Here is a 5,632-nt window from a genome sequence, read left to right as displayed (position 1 = left end):
CTTAAATCCACAGTTGGACATAGGTTTACATCTAGGTTTGGGTTAGAGTACTGTAATGTTTGTGTTATAGGTTACCGCACAGTTTCATATCTTTCCGTTTTTCAGTGATAGAATCCCTACCAATCACCGTAAGAATAGATTGGCCTCGAGCAAGACTACTTCTATCACACCAGGGCAATATCTTGCAACACCTGGTTGCCAGATCTGTTTCTGTGTGTTGCAGGTAACCTAACATTCTTAAATCTGGCAACCAGACTCAATAGTGTATTAGAAATATCAGGTGTCTTGGAATGTTGAGAACGGTTCAATAGATTTTTGCTACTAAAAATAAAAGGCTTAGTAATGTAGTACCTCTGGCTACTTCTGTATGACTACGAGGACTCTTACGGCCAAGGGCCTAACACCTTAGATGTTAAGTAGCCCTCCTGCTTCTTATCCAATTTCCGTCTTGGAATGATTTCGAAAAGGTCAGAGATGAAATACGTATATGTCAGATGAAGCTAATTTATTTTAAAAGTTTGAAAAATAGCCGCAATCTATTTGCGGTCTCTCGAATTAGTCTTGGACTCGAGCTGCCTTTGCAGTTTCCAAAACATATAACAACCCATGACAGCTTTAGCTGGACAAACAGTTCTGCAGATTTGACTCCACCACACAGTCCCTTTTACATCCGGGCTACTTGCTTAGCATAGCAACTTCCATTACAACTCAAATCGATTCTCTCCTTGACTTTGATGGCGTTGTTTACTTGTCCTTATCGATACTTTTGTTTATTCAATGTCGCGTCTCTCCCTCAGTCCCAACTGGCTCATAATTAATCTTGTTCGTTTTTTCTCCCCTCGTGTTCGTTGTAATCAAAGGACCAATCACGGTTCACGCTGCGTCTCAGAGTTTTCATCAAAGGTCAGGGAGTTGGAGGGAATAGAGGCGAAGTGAGAGTGCAGCACCAAATTGGCTTGTAATCAGAATGTATTCCACCCGTTATGAGCGTACAACCTCATCAGTCTTCGCATCTCCAGCTGTGCAGATAGCGTGACTTAGGAGCTAATGTAGGAGCTAATATCTAATATACAGTATATTCACTGTTGAACATTTTTACAAGAAAATGTATGAAGAAAGTACTTGTTTTTTAACCGAAACAGCAATTTAACTTTTGTTTGCAGGAATTTGGTCCTAATGTTGTGTTTTCAGAATATTCCATTACTATATCTTTTCCCAGTTGTAACTTCATGTGAACAAGTTAAAATATATACTTCTTAGCTTGATGAAACTTTTCAAGAAAAAAGGAGGGATTTGCAATTGAATTACACTTTTCTAACAGAGACCTTTTCAATCCCAGTAACACAATGGGACACAGTTTGGGCCTGGAGGCCAATCTTTGTTGGTCCTGTCCACGCTACAACCGTTCCTTACTTCTTTGTTGATGCCCTGGTTCTCACTCTCAGCAGTGCGTCTTGTAAACTACCATACCCAATCTTGCTTGTGAAATTCTTGTTGAAGGTGTGTTGTTCATTGCTTTTCAGAAAGACTAGGTGGAGCTGGTTCAAAATCCACCTCCCAAAGGAGTGAACTTTTGGTCTAACGGTAGACATCGGTACATCACTTCTCTGTGTGGTGTCTTGTGTTTTCACGATGGGTTATTCTGTTGCACAGTGTGTGATGGAGCTGGATTCCAAAGCATTGAAGGTTAAAAACAGGTGTAGTGTCCTCAAGTATGAGGAAATACAAATACCACACAGGTAATGAGGTCACGTGGCATTTTGACTAAAAACTGAAAAAAGGGTGAGGGTGAAATACCACGATCTAGAATCAAGTCTGTGTTTGGTGTTCATGGTTTACAATACCTCCATCTCCCTCCTGCAACCTTCTCACTCACCTTTATAGAATATTTACTAACAGGTGGGGGTCTACTAATCAACACTTCAAATAACACAAATGATTTACGTGAAATGGGTGGTAGATACATTAGATATACATCAGTAGAACTGGCAAAACTCGGACCTTTGATTACTAAAACATGCATTTGTTAAGATGTTAAAATCAGGGATCTGAACACAAATAATTGAAGCAGAGGATTCTTCCTCACGTACTATCTGAGCCGTCAACTCCACTCTAATTGAGTGGAGGTTTGTGAACCTGGATGCATTGTGGGAAGGATGCTCACAGGTTTCAATGAAAACAATAACTGAGAGGTGTCGTGAATTCATGGTTTCACTGTTGCTGGAGTTGGAGATGCTGCTCAGACTGTGTGAATTAATGAAAACCTTTATCGCCCCGAGGGGAATTTGTTCTGCACCAAGAGCTTGAAAACAGCTACATTCAACACTGCAGACAGGACAGTACAGTGGACATAACATAATTATTAAAAATCACAGCGAGACAAAAACAGTTGCCAACTATGTGGCACTATGCTCAACTATGTGTGTGGATGTCTGAGGCTTCTTTGTGATGAAGATGGATCTGAAAGGGAAAAGGAGCCTTGAGAGTGAAACTGTTTGACGGATGCACAAGTCTGTCTCATTTGAAATTACGGATTCAAGTGCCGTAAATACTTTGTCTTGATATCAAAGCCGGCTTGTCCTTGCCACCATGCCATGCTAGCTGAGGGAATGAACTGTTCATCCATGTTCTGTGTTCCACACGCTGACAGCGTATGAACAGAGTTTCCAAACAGACCCTGTATGACTCACTGTAGTACGTAGGCTGAATGGAAAACGCACATATACTCAATTGAGGGGAGCAGATTGTTGGAACAGCTGGTGCACATGAATAGGGGTTTACTGTAAAGACATGTAAAAAGCTCAGCATAAAAAAGAAAGTTATGTTTATTTGTCAATGGCATCCCAATTCAGATGAACAACAACTTCTGCATCAACCTGAAAGCCCTCTTGTAGGTTAAACCTGCCCCTGAATTCCTGTCCCCTGGCCAGGCTCTTGTTGACTGGGAATCCAACAATAGCCTACGCTCCACAAATATGTACGATACGTCTGGCGCATTTTAAATCATGAAGCTATTTAAGAATGCTCTTGTGCTGCCTCGAGCAAATCTCTGTTGTGGAGAAAGCTACAGTATTTACCTGCAACCCTTAACCTGAAGTGAATATAAATTTACCCAATGTACAGAATGTGCAGACACCTGTCATATGATTCAAACTGCATGAGAAAGAGATAAATTGGTGGCTCGATCCTGCATTTAAACGATTTCACCTGCTCTCTTCTTTTGTCTCTCTCTCACCGTCTCCCTTCATTCAAGGTTGTTTTTAAACCATTTTCTAGTTTTTTCCCCCCTAAGGAAGAGAGATTGGAGGTTTCTTTCTTTAAAACATTTAATCAAATTAATAATACTATCTCTACAACCACCCACGCAAACAACCTTTCCAGGCCCTCGGGGAGGGTTAGGAGGTGATTATAAGGATTATTATTTAGCCAAGTGAGGTCGAGTAATCTCTCTATAATTATGTACAAAAGATGGAGACAAGCAATTATTGGCACCTGATGTTCTACGTCTTGCAGGCAGTGTTGGATCCAGCAGAGTGATTGTAGTGTGGTGGTGCGGAGATAAGCGGTTCTTGGAGTGCTTTAAAAGCCTCTGCTATTGAACGAGTGTAACACACACACAGACACAAGGGGACGTATTACTGCATGAAATGGAAGATCATGCAGAGATTTACTGCTGTCAAAATGCTAATGACAGGCTTGTCTCTTGGATTTGTTGATAGGATACTTTTTTTGTTTGTTGCCAAGGTAACTTCACCAGTGTTCTTCTTTTTACTTTTATATGGTGTTATGGCATCGCTATTAATACTGATGTTTAATGACTGTGGCTTTAATTCATAAAAATATAATTTAACCTAATGCGATCCCTCTTACATGATGTGCGTACTTTAGGATATAGTATACTTTGTTCTGTTGGGTAGGAGTTAAGAAGGTATTTTTAAACAAGCAGGATATAATTATTTTAAAAATGTACTGTACATTTTATGCTCTTGGATTGATTGCCGCAAATATATTTTTGACCATAATGCTTACTTTGAAAAACTTAAAACGTAAAAAATACCAAATTAAATGTTTATGAGGGTATAATTACAGCATACTGTTTTCCATTGAGACAACAGATCTGGCTCCCCTATGTTTACAGAAACTAATGTGCCACTCCATCCATCCATCCATTTCTAGTAGCAGTTTAGTTTTCCTGGCCCTCTTGGGGATTCATTTTTTGGTAAAAAAATTAACAAAGGTTTTGCTTTGTCTCCTCTTAAAACTTTAGCCAGGAAGTTGCCAGTGTCTCCTGATTCAACTCATGAATAATTAACGTTTTAAAAGCCTGATGTTGTCCCCATATTATGTCATTTGTATAACGGAGTGACGTTTTCTCCCTGAGGTTCCCTCGACATTACAGTTTCAGGGCCATTTCTAACCACAGTTTGAATAATTCAACGTGTTGTTCGTGCAGTACTGTTTTTCACACACTGATACAGCTCTAAAATATTAATTGACAACATTTCAAACATCAATACGGAAAATAAGAGAGATTTCTTTTTATTTGTCCTAAGGGAAATGACACAGTGTCACTATACCCAATTTCAAAATGTACAGTGCATTCTATGTCCAACAGTATGACACATTTTTGGAGCTGTGGAAAGCTGGTACCAGTAAGACTTTAGACGTCTCTAGTCATTCTCGACGTATGAACATTCCAGAGTACCTTCACACTGAACAGTAACAGATAAGTGGAGAGGTGCGGTTCGAAGCCCTTTTGCACTGGAAAAACCAAACACAATATACGGCCACTGCGAAAATGCAACCACATCCCAAATTCCAAGGTATCTGAGGTAACAGGTAACCTTGTCATAAACACATTATGACTATCACAATTCTTTTTAAAATTGTATAAATTGTATTTGTAAATGTTCAATTATGCCTTTAATTTACACTACTTGTTTTTATCTTACAAAACTTTTTTGACTTACTATTTTTTATGTTATGCACCAACCATACGTGGCAATAAACCAGTTTCTGATTCTGATCAAGGTTTGACCACTGTTGTTTCGTTTCTCACAATGAGGACTCTGGCTGCACAGTGTAGTGACGTGGTGTAGGCTACTTCTGCCTCCATATATTATTGTAGCAGACAGGGTTAGAGACAGGTCATGCTGCTTTATTCTGGTCTGAGGAAGAAATCACCTGTGGGGTTTCACATCCCACCTTAATCTGGCACACCTGATTCTAATCATTAGCTGGAAGTGTTTTCGTTACAAATGGGATTTGGTGAAAAGTAAAACGATCGCATTTAGGAGGTATCTTTTGAGGTGTTATATATTCTGCACGCTACTGTAAAAAAAAGCATGTAAAAGGTGAACAGTTAAAATGAAAGTCATTTGTAGAAAGAGTGAGAGCCTTATTAACAATGCTGCTATCACAGCAGCGTCAAATTAACAGCTACTTCTCAGGGCAAGACTCCAACTGGCAGGGCTCGTGCCTGATTATATAAACCAAACTAGGCTTGGCATCCGAGCAGAGGCATTCCTTGACAACTACTCCAGTGATTAATTATGGTTATTTATCATTTGACACCGAAACGTCAGAAAACGGATCAGCATCAAGGATGTAATCATGCCCAAGGATATAACGA

Source organism: Hypomesus transpacificus, chromosome 9, assembly GCF_021917145.1.
Source record: "Hypomesus transpacificus isolate Combined female chromosome 9, fHypTra1, whole genome shotgun sequence".
Taxonomy (NCBI): Eukaryota; Metazoa; Chordata; class Actinopteri; order Osmeriformes; family Osmeridae; genus Hypomesus; species Hypomesus transpacificus.
This window is presented reverse-complemented; position numbering follows the sequence as displayed.